The sequence below is a fragment of the Ursus maritimus genome, unplaced genomic scaffold (assembly GCF_017311325.1).
Source record: "Ursus maritimus isolate PB19 unplaced genomic scaffold, ASM1731132v1 scaffold_2, whole genome shotgun sequence".
NCBI lineage: Eukaryota > Metazoa > Chordata > Mammalia > Carnivora > Ursidae > Ursus > Ursus maritimus.
The window spans coordinates 101,447,012-101,463,545 of NW_024424452.1; the positions used below are offsets into that span (position 1 = coordinate 101,447,012).

General features: G+C 49.8%; 1 protein-coding gene and 1 long non-coding RNA gene across 2 annotated transcripts in view; one reads left to right on the forward strand and one right to left on the reverse strand.

Annotated features, from left to right (window-relative positions):
* LMOD1 (leiomodin 1) overlaps positions 1-16,534 on the reverse strand; it is a 38,913-nt gene that overhangs the window by 12,136 nt on the left and 10,243 nt on the right. The window lies entirely within an intron of this gene.
* On the forward strand, positions 2,380-8,863 carry LOC103657712. The gene is made up of 3 exons (XR_005836428.1): positions 2,380-3,525; positions 5,776-5,930; positions 8,441-8,863. It is a non-coding gene; the product is annotated as an uncharacterized LOC103657712 (long non-coding RNA).

Here is a 16,534-nt window from a genome sequence, read left to right on the forward strand (position 1 = left end):
CACCAAATGAGGCCAAATGCTAGTTTTGGAATGATGAAGATCAAGAAAGCTTGTAGAATAAGGAGCTGAGCATAAATAAGTGAGTGGTGAATACAAGCGACATTGAGGTTCATGTTGGAGGTGAAAAGGGGGCACTCCCACCACTCACACTGGCAGAGATGGATTCCGAGGCCGAAATGCCAGCGGGCTCAGCGTCCAGTCTGGCCATAGGTTGGAGATCCCTGGCTGTCAGCCTTCTCTGCCTGTTACATATCCCCAACCCTGCATCCCAGGTCTGGGTGGGGGGCCCTCCTTGAGCAGGGGACATGTTCCAAGGCCCAGGATGGGCCAAGTCAGGGGTCCGACAAGGGGCTGGGGTTACCAGGAGAACGAATGCATGTGATTCTACCCCACTTCTAGAAAGACAACCCAGGGCTCTGCCATTCAGCAGGGCCAGCTATAGAACATTTCTTGACTACTCATACCATCTCCCTAGGAGGCCAGGCCTGAGACAGGTTCTCGGTCAGGCCCTAGGGCTACAGGTGCCCTCTGTTCAGTCTGTGCCCTCTGCTGGTGGCTGTCCTGGCTCCCTGTTCCCTCCCTCCTGGCACTGGGTCTGGATCAGGCCTGCCCAACACCAGGTTTGACCGTAGGGCGCACCCCTGTGTATGTTACACTTCCTGGAATCCACACCCAGAAGGCCTGTTGGGTCTGTGGCTGCCTGCCTTGGCCCGCAGCCTTGAGGATGTCCAGAGCTGGAGGGGAAGGAGGTAGGAGCTGAGAGGCAGCTAGGCCAGACGGGCCAGCTCCCAGAGCCTGCCCACCAGTGACATTCCTGAAAGGAATGCAGTAAACAAGGAGAAGCCCAGCCCCATGGGGCCAGAGGTGGGAGGCTAGGGGTGGGAGTGGAGGGCAGGGACAGCCATTTTCTCTTCATCTTCACCACGTTATCCCAAAGGACAGGGCAGCTGGGGAGAGGTCAAGTTTGTTTTACCAAACCAGAGAGTTGCTAGCTTTAGGCTGAGAATCTCGCTCTCAAAACTGTTGTCCATTAGCTAGTTTCTTTAGTGACGTCTCTGGGCCACTACGGAAAACATGACCTTTCAGGACAAGGCTAGAGCGTCCTTAATAACTCAGTTCTCGTCCAGACCACCGCTGCCCCTCTTGCTGCTGAGAAAGAGTGAGACTTCACACCTGCTAAATGTTACCTACTAAGGGGGGGGACACCACAAAAAGTTTAAATTCAGAAGTTCCTTCCTTTTCAAGGCTGAATAATATTCCATTGTATCTACATACTACATGTTGTTTATCTATTCGTCCTTGGAGAGGCTCTAGAATTGCTCCCACCTTTTCTGCTGTCGTGCATAATGCTGCTATGAACATGGGTGTGCAAACATCTGGTCAAGTCCCGGCGTTCAGTTCTTTTGGGTCTCTCCCCGGAAGTGGCATTGCTGGAAGGTGACCCAAATTCTGACTTCTCTGTGCTGCCCGCCTTGACCACTTCACCTCCTGTCCTATCCAACGTGTTAACCACTTTTTGTAAATATCCTCCACCGGGGTCACGACCACTGGCCAAAGCCCCAGCCCTGAACTTGACTGACTCCACGCCTGTGCCACACCCCCGCACAGGCTGCTGGGCCACCGCCCCGGAGTGGGACCATTGCCCTCCACTCCCGCAGCCTTGCCTCCTGGGTGACGTCAATGTCGGGGCCTAGCTCTAGAGTTAGAATGTCAAGGTTCTAGTCTTTGCTCTTACAACGTGGGGCTGATACCCTACCCAAGCCTCTGAGCCCATGACCAAGTGCTACGTGGGAGGCACTTGCAGCAGTGCCGAACGCACTGGAAGCTTGTGGTAAAAGTTAGCGGTCATGGTCTCGTTTCCCTGAGTTACAGTTCTCTCTTGGTTCTCCCACAGCATCTGTTTGGAGCTCTCAGATTCCTTCTCCTCCAGTTCTTATCCCACTCCACCCCATTCTCAGCTGACTGCCTCCCCTACCTACTTCCCCGGAATCAACAGAAACCAACCTGTGGGAATTCACTTCCCGCCATCCCTCCTATCATCTCACCGTCGTGTTCATCTCCTTTCCCCCCAGGTCCCAGGAAGGATGAAGCACCTCTCTTCCTGTCCCAGGCTCACCCTGACCTGGGTTCCGGCTCCCACACTCTCTCCCATGGCCCTCACATGCCCTCATCTCTCCCAGATCAATCAAATCTGTGCCTCCACCCTTCAGGCCCGCCGGGTGCTGCCCCCTGTCCATAGCCTTTTTTTTTTTTTTAAGATTTTATTTATTTATTTGAGAGAGAGAGAGAGAAAGCATGAGAGAGAGAGAGCGTGCACGAGTGGGGTGGGGAGAGGGGCAGAGGGAGAAGCAGAGAGTCAGACACGGGGCTCAATCCCAGAACCCCGGGATCATGACCTGAGCCAAAGGCAGACACTCAACCGACTGAGCCACCCAGGTGCCCGACAGCCTTTTACACCCAAACTTCCCCCAAGGAGTTCTTATAAAATCCCCACTCATTGCTGGCCCAACACAATATCGCCTCAGCCCCCACGTTCCATGCAAATTAGTTTCATCCAGACCATTGCTGACCCCTTATGGCTAAATCAGATTAACGTCCTGTATTCTTCATCTTGCTTAATGGCTTGGGAATCACACGCCTCTTAGATGTGGGCGCTTTCAAGGTCGTCTTTGAAGCCTCCTTTGCTTTCACTTTTAGGCCTTCTCCCTGGGTGACGTCATCAACTCTGAGGGCATGAGCTGTGTTCTGTGTTCTGATATCTCCTCGAGGCTGTATTCCTGGGCTGGACACCACTGCGGACATTCAGACCCTTGTGTCCAACTGTTAACCACACACCTGGTGTGTGTGTCCCCACAGGTCTCCAAAACTGAGCTCCCCCTGGCTTCCCACCGCCAGGCCCACTCCTGCTCCATTCCCTGTCTTGAAGAATGGCTTCTCCAAACATCTGGTGGCTCAAATCAGAAATCCTGATGGGAAGAGGATGGGAGGGGTGTGTGGGGAGAGGCAATGTGGACCCCTTCTGTACTCATGCACCCCTTCTCCCCATCCCAAAGGGTTGGGGGGGAGGCTGTGAAATCAACCTATTTGATAAAAGACAGTTTTAGCCCCTTCTTTCCTACGCACAGATGACTCCCTTACCACCCCTCCCATCAGTCCCTCCTCGGACCTCACTGATGCGTCCTGGCGGCTGTTCTCACCGGGGTTCCTGCAGCCCCCTTCATGCTGGCTCTGCTGACCTCCTCCAGGATGATCTTCACACCACCACCAAGCAACTCTGCTGAACCACAGATCTGGCATTTCACTTTTTTGCCTGGAACCTTCCCGTGGTTCTCCGGTGCCCCTGGGATCCAGTCTAGACCCACCTGGCCCGTCCTCACCTGCCCGCTGCCTGCCCTCTCTCAGCCTTCCTGCAGCCCTGCCACTCAGCCCTGCTCCATGCTCTTGGCTCTGGCACAGAGCCCGTTCTTGGGTCTTTGCAGTGATGTTCTCACTACTTGGAAAGCTCATCCTCCTTCATTTGTCCTGGTAAATTTTTACCCTAATTCTTAACCTAGAGTGGCTTTAGCTTGGATCTTTAATTCATCTGGATTTTATTTTGGAGTGTTATGTGAGATAGTAATCTGTTTTTGAAATAAGTATCTAATATCTGAATTACATTTATGATCCAAAAAACCCCCCAAATTGTTTTATAAATAAAAAAAATTGTCTTTAAATAATTCAATTTCATAGAAAGAAAGAAAGAAAGAAAGAAAGAAAGAAAGAAAGAAAGAACCAAGACCCCTCAGGCTAGTGCAGGGAGAAGGCATGGAAGGCATGGAAGGAGACAGAGAGATGGGTGGTGAGTCCCCATCGTGCAGCCCAGCTGGGCTGTGCCAGGACCTGCCATGGAGCCTGACCCTTGCCTGGTTCTGTTCCAGCGGTTTCGAAGTTAGCCTGGTGATAAATATTATGCCGAGCAGAAGGGCCAGAAGAGTCTCGGGCACCACCTCCAACGCCAGTGTAAACATAAACACAGTTCATTTTTACCTCCCAGGATGATCTCCGGTGGGGAGGGGTAGAGGCTAAGAAAAGGACAGTGCGTTTGGGAACCTGGGAAATGACATCTTCTGATGCAGTCCAGCTCAAGACCAGGCTTCCCATGGGGAGCAATGCCATCCCCTGTAGTTTCTGCATTGCCCTTATAAGTGAATGGGAGGGAAGGAATATTCTGGAAAAGAGAGGGATGTGCAAACTTGGGTGGTTGGGCTCTTGCACTGAATGTTTCACCAAACTCTGCCAGAGGGTATGGTGCTCTTTGGCTGCTCTGAGCCTTTAAGGGTGAGGATGTCTTGTGAAAGGGACAGTAAATAGGAGAAGAAGATGGGACGGTGAGGAGTGGCTCTGTGGTTCTCGGTCCCCTCCAAGGAGCCCAAGAAGAGCCACCAAGAGGCACCAGCAAGCAAGGGAGGGCGAAGAGTGTCTACTTTTCACCAAGACCCTTACTCCTCCTGCCAAGGGTGTCTGTATTTTACTGCCACTGGGGAGAGATGGGAAGGGGGTGGGGACAGGGTTCAAGGTGAAGGTGTCGCTCTACGGCTTGTGCTGCCCAGACCTTCACAGGCAGCACCGTTGGGGTTTCTTTTTGGAGGCTTATTGTGGATCTTCTCTGTGATGAAGGCTCACCTCCAGTGCTCTCTGCAGACCTATGTGTTTTGCCAACTGGTCTGGTGACTCATACTGGGAAGCCTGTCGCAAACCCCATTTTTGGAGAAGCCGGGAAATCTCTTTGCAGAAACAAACAAGTCCCTTTAGCACTCCGCGCTCTGAAATGCCTGCTTTCTGCCTCTTTACTTCATCCCAGCACAGACAAAAACCCCAGCGAGTTTGGAAAACATTGTAAAGAGCTACTTAAATGTAAGCTATTTGTCCCAGAGTGCTGGGTCCCACTTAGGTCCCAGGGGGTAGCGGGAGGAACACGCTGTCCTCTTGCCGCCTGGGGCCAAGAGCTGCAGCCCTGGCTCGCACACAGCCACCCTCTGGCCTGTTCTAAACAGAAAAGGCTCCAGTGGCCTCATCAGAACTGGTTTCACGAGCACGCTCTGTTTAAGGCTCTCCTGTCACCATTTTGAAAGTCTTAATAACTATCGAGCAAGGAGCCCTATGTTTTAATTTTACAACAGGTCCTGAAAATTCTGTAGCCAGTCCTGGACCTAATAGAAACACAGGAGCAGAGGGTGTCGGGGGTAGAGCAGATCCCTGCCTTCCTGTCTTCACCGTGCTCAGGAGTGGTACCCCCAGTTCCCCAGACCCGGGGATGTCGGTCTTGCTTCTTCTTGCTCCCGAGCCACATTTCCTTCATCCCACCTTCCCAGTATATCTCCGGTCAGCCCCTGCCCATCCGTCTGCCCCTGCCGTGCTGGGACCCCATCATCTCCTGCCTCCCAGCTGGTCCCCCTGACTCCTGTCTTACTTCTGTCTTCAAGACATCTGCACACTACAGCCAGAGAGATCTTTCTGACATGGAAATCTGATCAGTGGCTCCCAGGCTTTCAGGAGGAAGTCCAGACTTCTGAACTTGGCACGCAAGGCCCTTCACGATCGGGCCTGTGTCTGCCTCTGCACCCTGAGTGCTCCGTGCCCGCACCAGGGTCATCGGGAAGAACAGGAGTACTGCTCTAGCCTCGCTGCCCGGGAACGCAGTTCCTGCCACCCAGAACACCCGCTCATCTTCTCTGCCTGGCTAACCTGTTCTTCTCTTCCTCCTCCTCTTTCTTTTTTACTTGTTAATATGGGAAGCTTCAATTGTACACAAAATGAGAGAGAACAGAATCATGAGCCTCAAGGAGCCCATCGCCAGGCTTCCACAGTCATCGACATCAGGCCAATCTCGCTTCATCCATATGCCCACCCATGTTTCTCCCATCCTCAGAGGACTTGGCGGCAAATCCCAGGTATGTCATTTCATTCATAAATATTTCAATGTGTATCTTGAAAGACAGAAATTTAAAAAAAAACTACTAATACCATTCTCTTACCTAAAAAATGAAGGCGAGTAATTCCTCTTAATGGCGCATCGACACTCAGCACAAGGGCCCTCTCACTGGCCCTCCTCATCCAGGCCCTGAGTTAGAAACCCCCTCCGTGCCAGCAGAGCTGCGCGCGGTCCCTGCACGTGTCGCGGTTTTCTCGCCTGTCCCTGGACTAGATGGTGAGCAGCTCGAGGGCCGGGACCAGACCTTTAGTTCTGTCCCCAGCACCTGGCCTGGCTTTGCTCTTCATAAAGATTTGCTGGAATGAAAAGAAAATATTTCAATCTTACCTACAGTGTCCCTACCAAATAGGTTGTACTTGCATACTTCCCATAACAGGGAGCTCAGTTCTTCCTGAAGAAGCCAAGCCTTCTTCTTTTTTAAAGCTGTCTCCAAAAGCCCTTCTGGTTCTGGTTATGTCCCTGGGGTCCTACAAAACAAGGCTGCCCCTTCTCCTCTATATGAGTGCTCAGTACATGTTTGAGACTTACGGCATCTTCTCCCTGAGGCTGGCTTTCTCCAGGCTAAAAGAGTTCATTAGTTAGACGGCCACATCATTCTGATCTGACTAGAACTTTCTGGGTGATCTTGGTTCTGCTGCTTAAAAAGTTCTGTTTCTCTCAGGTTCAGATAATTTGCAAATATGGTAGGTGTGGCTTCTAGATCTTTACGCCCACTGGACAGGGCAGCCTGGAGGACAGGGCTCTCCGGCACCCTGCCAGAGACCTCTAGGGAGCCACCACTCCCATCCCACCTTCCAGTCCACATCTGTCCATCCTGGCCACTAAGCTATTATGAGGGGCCTTCGCCAGAGTCTCCTGAAGTCTCCGGAGGGGGCAGGACTGTGGAAAGGAGCGGGAACTTTTGGCTTCAATGCTACCTCCACTCACTGCTGACTTTTCCAGGAGATTCTTACCCTCGTAAAATGATACACCATGAGCCACCATTTTCCAGGTTTCAGACACTTGCTAGTTGTTCCAGAAACCTCCTCCTTTCGCACTGCAGGGTCATTAAAACCCCCAGATGCAGCTCCCATCCAGCAGCTGAGGCCTGAGGAGGCCCAGGTTCTCTGTGTGCACAGGCCACAGAGAGGGGATTCCCCTTGTTGGCTGAGAGAAGAAGCACACTGGGGAGTCCGTCGGAGTTAGGGAATAGCCTGAGCGTTAAGCTGAATCTGTAAGCTTCCAGAGAACTGGGGGGGGGGGTCATTCCACTGGGGGGGAAAGAAAGGGAAGTCAAGATGTAGGGGGAAGACAGGCAGCAAATAAGGGTGTCAATCCATTAAATCAGGGGTGTCAAGGGCTTCTACACAGTCCGGGACCCAGTGAGTACACAGTGGGAGGGGAGAGGCTGGAGGAGGTGGGAGTAAAGCTTCAGAGGAGGTCACTTGGGCAGAGGAGACAAGGGAAGGCCTTTCTTAGCAGAGGGAACGAGACAGGCAACACGTGTGATTACTGGAGCACAACACACCCAGGGATGGCCGGGAAGTTCTTTGTGACTGGAGGGCGCTGAGGAAGTGCTGGTGAGAGAGGAGACCAGATGTACCCTGAGCCAGACCGCGACAGGCTTCGTACATCGTGCTACGGATGTGAGCCTCACCCAGTGGGCGACAGAGAAGCATACAGATTTTTAGCCAGCATGACCATCAGATTTGTGTTTTAAAGAGATAGCCCTGGCAGCTGTTTGGAGGATGGAGTTGAGGCTGGGAGGAACTGGAGGGATAGAGACCAGGTAAGAGGTTATCACAAAAATCCAGGCAAGAAATAATGAGATCCGGGACCAAAGCTGAGCAGTGAGCATGAAGAAGAGGAGATGAATTCTCTAGATACTTCTGGGGGTACAGTGAATACAATTCGGTGAAGCAGGGAATGGCAGGAAGAGTGGAAGATGATTGTCAAGATTCCCAGTTTGGTCGACCAGATAGATGGTGATGCTTATAACCGTAACAAGGACTATGGGAGGTGAGGCTGGGAAATGAGATGATTAATTGTTTTGGCCATGACAAAACTTAAATGCCTAACATGTTGGCATTAATAAGCATCTTTGGCTTAAGGAAAAAGATCTGGGCTTGGGCTGCGGATTTGGGAGTCATAGGTGTATAAGTAACAACAAAAACCACCAAGAAGAGGACAGGGATTTAAAGGATAGGAGCATGGAGACTGCTATATTATTTAATAAAACAAAACTCATATCCTTTGAGGTTAGCAAAACCATAATGAGATACACCTCACACCAACTAGGTCGGCTGTAATAAAAAAGACAGACAATAATACGTGTTAGGGAGGATATGGAAAAAAATGGAACTCTCATACATTGCTGGTGGGAATGCAAAATGGTGTAGCAACATTGAAAAACAGTTTGGCAGTTCCTCAAAAAGTTAAATATAGATTTCTCATATGATCCAGCAAATTCACGCCTATGTATATCCCCAGGAGAATTGGAAGCATAGGTCTACACAAAACTGACACGCGAACGTTCATGGCAACATTATTCATGATAGCGCAAAGTGGAAACAACCCGAATATCCATCAGCTGCTGAGTGGATCACCCAAATGTGGTCTCTACAAAGGAATGGTATTCAGCCATAAGACAGAACGCTACAACACGGAAGAACCTTGAAGATGTCATCTGAAAGAAGTCAGGCCCCAAAGACCACATGTTGTGTGACTCCGTATCTATGAAACGTCCAGAATAAGCAACACCATAGAGACAGAAAGTAGATTGGTGACTACAGGGCCTGCGGAAGCGGGAGAGGAACTGGGGAGTAATTGCTAATGGGTATGGGCTTTCCTTTCGGGGTGGTGGAAATGTTTTGGAATTAGGTAGTGGTATTGATTGCACGATTTCATGAATATACTAAAAAACTGCTGAATTGCACACTTTATTATTTTTTTAAAGATTTTATTTTACTATTTTTTAAAGATTTATTTATTTATTTTAGAGAGAGTGACTGCAGGGGGGAGGGGCAGAGGGGGAGAGAGAGAGAGAGAATCTCAAGCAGACTTCCCGCTGAGTGCAGGCCGGACGTGGGGTTCGATCTCATGACCCATGAGATCATGACCTGAGCTGAAACCAACAGTCAAATCACCCAGGCGCCCACCCCTAAGATTTTAATTTTAAGTAATCTCTACACCCAGGCTGGCATGGGTTTGAACTCACAACCCTGAGATCAAGAGTCACATGCTCCAATGACTGAACCAGCCAGGCGCCCCTGAATTGCACACTTTACTGGTTTTTTTTAAAGACTTATTTTTTTGAGAGAGTGAGTGAGAGAGAGAGAGCACAAGTGGCAGTGGGTGGGGCAGAGGAAGAGAGGGAAGCAGACTCCATGCTGGGCAGGGAGCCCGACATGGGGCTCGATCCCAGGACCCTGGGATCAGGACCTGAGTGGAAGGCAGACACTTAACAGACTAAGCCACCCGGGCACCCCTGAATTGCACACTTTAAAAGGGTGATGTGGCATGTGAATTTTATCTTAATAAAAACTATTTAAAAATAGTCTTAATTACACAATGATAGAAGGGTTTGCTAAACAACATCTTATTTGACATACTGTGCTTATCTTCTCTTGCTTTACTTTCTAAAGGATAACAATTAAATAAAGAACTGGAAGTATAAAAAGAAAAACAAAACAAAAACCCCAAAAGCCTATATGCCAGAGACCACAGTTGGAAACACTGCGTTGCAGACTGGCACCACCCAGTGGACTTGTAATGTGAGCTGTATATGCAATTTTAAATGTTGTGAAGTAAAAAGAAACAAGTGAAACTAACTTTAATGTTTTGAAAACATACAAAATACCTTTTCAATGCATAATCGATATAAACTATTAATAAGATTTTATAATCCCTCCTTCTCGCTAACTCTGAAATCTGACGTGCAGTCTGCGCTTAGCGCACACGCACACCCCAGTTTGGACCGGTCCCACTTCAAGTGCTTGATTGGTACCATATTTACTGGACCGTTCAGATCCAGAATGATTGTCTCTTCCCATCTGGGCCGGTTGTATTTTCCTCGGTTAATTTGCATGTATGATGAGCAATTAAAAAAAACCCTAAATAATAAAGGTGTTTTTTTTTTAAGATTTTATTTATTTATTTGACAGAGACAGCCAGCGAGAGAGGGAACAGAAGCAGGGGGAGTGGAAGAGGAAGAAGCAGGCTCATAGCGGAGGAGCCTGATGTGGGGCTCGATCCCAGAACGCCGGGATCATGCCCTGAGCCGAAGGCAGACGCTTAACCGCTGTGCCACCCAGGCGCCCCAGTAATAAAGGTTTTGTGTGACTGGCTCCAGGGTCACGAGGAAGAGGCAAGCTGGAAAGACCACAGCCAGGCTTGGGGAGAAGAACCTCTAGGGAGGGTCTGCATCAGGGAGAAGGTGAAGGGAGCCAGAGCACAAGGGTCCTGGAGGGTGGGGAGAAGGAATGACCCCAGAACAGCCAGGAGTGCTTCCTGACCTCCTTCCCTGGGGCCGCTCTGAGGGCAGGGAGGCCAGGGCCCACCTTTGCCAGCAGAGTGCTTGCAGGACGCATGCAGCACAGTGACAGGAAAGCTGCCCCCAAGACGGCCACCAGGCCTGAAGCTATCCTGGAAACGGGCGCACAGGGCACGTTTACTCAATGCTGACTGAACAAATGCATCCCCCATTCACGTGGAGGCCCAAAGGAAAAGCCCGAGAGACAGATTTTTATTTCTCAGTTATGCAGTTTGTTGCAACCTAAAGTTAGAAGAAAGAGTTTAAGACCTTCCTCTGTCAGCAGCGGGGAAACCTCTTCAAGTCTCAATTAAGTTTCTTCATCTGTCAGGCAGCTTAAAGCCTGCTTTAGGGAGGCTGACAGCGGGACGACGTGAGACGGTGTAGGTGGAAGCAGCTGAGTGCCTACCTACAGGCTACCGGGGGTAAGAGACTCCGATTTCTCTCGGGAAGGAAAAACGACTGTCTCATGACCAGGTATTATGTGTTGGCTTCGGTGCTTTGGACCAGCTTTGGGGCAGGGCCCCCTGGAAGCAGGAGGAGGGACTAACTGAACTTCCCTTCTCGACATCCTCCCTACATCTGGAATTTTCCAAGGCTGGCAACTTGATTCTCCTTTTAAGTGGTAACAATTCCTTCCTCCCAAGACAAAGGGAAGCCAGGCACACGGTGCGTACGAACGGAACTATTCCTGGGAGCCGTGGTGAGGAAGAGGTGGTTTGCCCCGTTTGGCAGGTATCCCCAAATCAGGAACTTGATCCTCTAGAAAACAGCGTGTGTGGCTCATGTTCACCTGGGCTGGGGAATGTGTCCCGAGAGTGACCACGGGTCCCTTCCCTTCCAGCGTCCAGTGAGTCGCTCCTCTCCTTTCGGAGTTTTGTTTCCCCCAGCTGGCCGGCAGTCTCAGCTGGGGGACAGTGTGCTAACGGTTCTATTTATCGTCCTGTTTGGCCGGCTCCACCTCTCTGGGGATGGGTGCCAAAGGCCAAGGGAAGGGAGCCTGTGCTCTGGGGATCTGCTTGGGCCCTTGGAAAATATACTTATTAGAAACCATGTAAATGTCCAAATATAGACATATGGCTCAACCCGGCCATACAATGGATTATACTAAGATCCACTGAAAATGATGTTTAGGAAGAATTATCAGGGACATGGGAAAATGACTACACTGTGATAGGAAAAAAAAAGCAGAAAACACAATTCATGCATCTACGTGTGACTGTATACAGTGGCCTCTGCCACAAAAGGAAAAGTACACATAGACACAGACACCCACAAACCCGCCAGGGGCTGCTATCTTGAACTAAGGAAACAGAATTATTGGTTATTTTCCCCCTATGTTGTGTATATGGTCTATCACGAGCCTTACTACATTATACAGGCATCCCTCCCTTTTGGAAAGTTTGCATTGCACCACTTGGCTTTCGCAGGACCGACGTTACTCTGTTTTCGCTAACTGAAAGAAATCTGAAGCGGATTTTTGCTTCTAAAAAAGGGGAGAAAAGCAAAAATAGCGCTCAGCGTTGGTTCTGCAGGGAGCCCTCACAGAGGCAGTGTGCACCCCAGAGCAGCAGCGAGGGGGAACCCCCCCACCCCCCCAAGCTCCTTCCCCCCAACTACATTCGGCACCTCCGCGTCCAGCCACCAGAGCTCTGAACTGTGTCTGTGAGCCTCTGTGCTTTATCTCCATTTATTCTGTGCATCTGTTAGCAAGATGGGTCCTGAGGTATCAGAAAAGCCTAAGAGAGGTTATTTTGGGGTCTGGGAACACTCAAAAAATTTTCCATATAAATTGGTGCTAAGTGCTTCTTTGCTTTATGCCATTTCCGCTTGCAGAAGGTTTCACAGGCAAGCCCTACTTTCCGATAGTGGGGGAAACCCATAATTATAAGTTATGTTTTGAAGCAAGTCCACCTAGAAATAGTGCCCCTACGCTTAGGTACTGCCCCTATTCCCACCTTTAAGGCAAAGATGACAGACTGGAGGGGAAAATCGCCTTGACCCCTGGAGTCTTCAGTACTCTGAGGTCATTATTAAACATCTTCTTGGTAATTTCGAATACATTCTATCTTTCAGTGCAGTAAAGGACCAGAGACAGACAGGTTATCACTGCGTGACAAATGCAAGAGTTGTGCCGTTGGAGCAGTTGAGCTGATCCCTCTTGGGGAAACTGGGTAGAAGCAAGATGGCTCAATGTCATCCTTTGTCGACTGGGATTCCAGGAGAGAAATTAGGTCCTTAATGCCTAAAGGCATCCATTGTATGTAATAAATTAATTTCTTTCCTATATATCTAGAATGGGACCTGCTATTTAGCATCTTGGGGAGAATTGAGGAAATAATCCCTCCATTAATTTTCTGTAGGGCTTAATTCCCTCGCAGAACCCTGGCTGAGAAAAGCTGACTGTTTGTCTACAAGGACCTAAGCCCAGCCTCGCGGTTCTGGCTTCAGTAGCGCAAGTCTATCTCTACATGGCCGGGGAACTGGTATATCCAGACCTTCTGGGTCATCATATCTACATACCTGAACACCGGGCCTCCCAAAAGGGTGGGCTCTATGAATCCCAAGACAGAGCTCCCGCTATATGTGTGGGATCCAAAGAGATAATATGCTTGTAGCAAGTCCTCTAAAGTCGCCATATTACTTTTTTCTAGATCTACAGGCGAAGAGGCTGAACTTCTCTGGACATTCTAGGGAAGCACTCAGATAATGGGAGCTTTTGGCCTCAGCCTTCTGTATACAGAACAAATTCTTACTATCCTCTTTAGGGTATATCTGTGGCCCCAGAGATCATGGGCAAACATGATTGGGTCAGGCTAAAAATGTCAGCCTATAATCTCAGATCCCTAGAGAGCTAGGAAAGAGAAGAACAAGGAAGGAAAAAAAATGGAAAAAGTTAAAAATGAGTCCTTGAGGCTCATTCTGTCCAGAACAAACTGAAAGGAAAATATCGCAATGACCCATCCCAAAAATTCAGATTCCAGAGTGTAAACTTTTGGACTGATTTAATTGGTTGTTTACAGAAACTGGGAAAAAAGAATCACTGCCAAATTGCCTTTCATTTGAGGATTTGGACATAAAAGTCATATTTTCTTCTTATTATTCATCTTATTATTTTTTAAGTAAACTCTACGCCCAACGTGAGGCTTGAACTCATGACCCAAATTCAAGAGTCGCATGCTCTACCAACGGAGCCCCCCAGGGGCCCCAACATCCTATTTTCAAATTGTCTCAGAAGAGTTTAGATGAATTCATAACTCCTGCAGATTCAATCAAGTATGACAAGAATGCCATTTGCGAACCATTCGTCCCTCGTTCGCTCCACATGTATTGAGCCAGGCACCGTGCTCGCTGCTGGGGACACGGAGACGAGTGAGAGTCAGGCCTTGCCCTTAAGAAGTCAGGGGAAGGCACAGAAACAGACAACGCCGAAACAAGGTGTCAGGCGTGTGTGTGCTGCCTGAAGTGACAGGAGCTGCGGACCGATGGTGCTTTGCAATCGTGGGGGCGGAGCACACAACCCAGACTGGAGGGATCTGGGAAGTCGGAAGCTGTCACCTGAGCTGAGCCTTGAAAGAATCCAGATTATCGAGGCACAGGGTGGGGCCAGCATCCCAGTCAAAGTGACAGTTGGTGCAAAGGCATGAGGAAGCGAGAGAAAGCGTGGCCTGTTGGAGAACCAGTGGTCAAGTGTGACTGTAGCAAAAGGTAAAAGTCAAGGAGAAGAATATTAGTAGCTACAGAGATAGGGAGGCATCGGGTTGCCATGGGCCTCCCAAGCCATACTAAGGAGTGTGAATTTGATCACGGAAGCTATGTTGAGCAACTGAAGGCTTTTACGCAGGAGAGTGCCCAGATCATGATTCTATTTTATAATAAGAGCCTGGCAGCTCTGGGGAGGATGGATTGCAATAGGGTGAGAAGAGAGACAGGGAGATCAGTTGGGAGGTCACGGCATTCTTACGGCTGATAAGTGATAGGGGCGACAGCAGAAGCGCCACAGACAGCAGGGGTGGAGCCAAGAGAGGTGGCGCAGGTAGAAGCAATAGGGTTCGGTCCGTGGGGGATTTGGGGAACAGTGAGAGGGGTAAGAGCAGGAGAGCCCCAGAGTTCTGACTGAGGTGTGCTTCTGTTTACTCCAGTGTAGAACGCAGGAGGAAAGGCAGGCCGAGGGGTGGGGTGAGGTGACTACGATTAATTTATTTTTAGACTAGTTGAATCTGAGACACTTGAGGAGTCCAAGAAGCAAGTGAGTGATCTAGAACTCAAAATAGAGATCTAGGCCGGAGATCGAGCCAGAGCCTATGGGTGGTAGTTGAATCCGAGGGTTGGGATGAGGGTACCCACGAAGACGGCCTGGGGTGGACAGGGCCCTGGACAAGAGTGAGGCGTCGGAGGAAGGGCTGCTCCCAGAGAAGACAAGGAAGGAACAGCTAGAGAGAGAAAGAGAAAGCCAGGGAGGTGAGTGTGGTGTCTTGGTCCCAAGGGAAGTATTTTGAGAAGGAGAGAGTAGTGGAACACCACGAAGTAAACAAACGGGGTAAGGACTGAGAAAGCGTCCCCTGGGTAAGCAACAAGGAGGCCCGCGGAGACCTTGCGGAGGCTGAGGTCAGCGCAGGGCCGGGCGGTGTAAGAGTGAGTGTAGATACGATTCCTTACAGCTTGGCTACGAAGGAAAGGAGAGAAGGTGGGAACTGGAGAGAAAGAGCCAGTAGGAAGGAATGTTGAAGGGGAAAGAGAGAGAGAGGCTGAGAGAAAACAGATGTTTAAAGGAGCAAATGTCCGAGGAGACAGGAAGGAAAAGTGGGTAGGGACACCAGCCTGGGACAGGAGGAGGGACAGCTTTTCCATGAGATGAGAGAGAAAGGTCCCTGCGGAGGGGGGAGCCTGGTGTGGGACCCTATCGCAGGACCCTGGGATCATGGCCTGAGCCAAAGTCAGATGCTTAACCAACTGAGCCACCCAGGGTCCCCAAAGTGCAAATCTTAATAGTAGGGGTCGGGAGGACAGCAGGCAGGATGGGGCCAAAGGACTCGAGAGCACTCCAGTTGCTCCCAAAGAAATGCTTCCCATTAGAAATGATGATGGTTGGCCCCTGCCTTATTAAATACCTACTGTTTGCAAATCACTGTGATGCACTTCTTTGAACTGTTGTACTCTTCAAATTAGGCAGTATCGTTGTTATTTACAGGTGAAGAAATTAAAAGTTCACTGTGCATTTTCTTTTTTTTTTTTTTTTAAGATTTTATTTATTTATTTGACAGAGAGAGACAGCCAGCGAGAGAGGGAACACAAGCAGGGGGAGTGGGAGAGGAAGAAGCAGGCTCCCAGCAGAGGAGCCCGATGTGGGGCTCCATCCCAGAACGCTGGGATCACACCCTGAGCCGAAGGCAGCCGCCCAACGACTGCGCCACCCAGGCGCCCCACTGTGCATTTTCTATGACTCAGCAATTCCACTCCTAGGTATATACCCAGCACAAATGATGTCATAAGTGCACCAGAAGATGTGCGAAGATGTTCACAGGAGTATTGTTTGTAATAGCCCCGAACTGTAAACAACCCGAATGTCCATTAGCAGTGAGATGAATCCACAGGTGATGGCACGTTCATACAATGAAACATTCCTAGAGCAATCGACAGCGCTGAGAGCAGGCAGAAGGCTGCACACGACACGTTCAATGTCACTAACGTAAAGCCGAGGGAAAGAGGCAGAACACAGGGGCACCTGGGTGGCTCTGTCGGTTAAGCGTCTGCCTTCGGCTCAGGTCATGATCCCAGGGTTCCAGGATCGAGTCCTGCGTCGGGCTCCCTGCTCAGCGGGGAGTCTGCTTCTCCCTCACCCTCTGCCTGCCGCTCCCCCTCCCTCTGCCTGCCGCTCCCCCTCCCTCTGCCTGCCGCTCCCCCTGCTTGTGTTCTCACTTGCTCTCTCTCTCTGACAAATAAATAAAATCTTAAAAAAAAAAGCAGAATACCAAAAAACACCTACTGTATGATTATATATGTTATGTAAACAATATATAAATATATATTTTATATATAAATTATATATATAT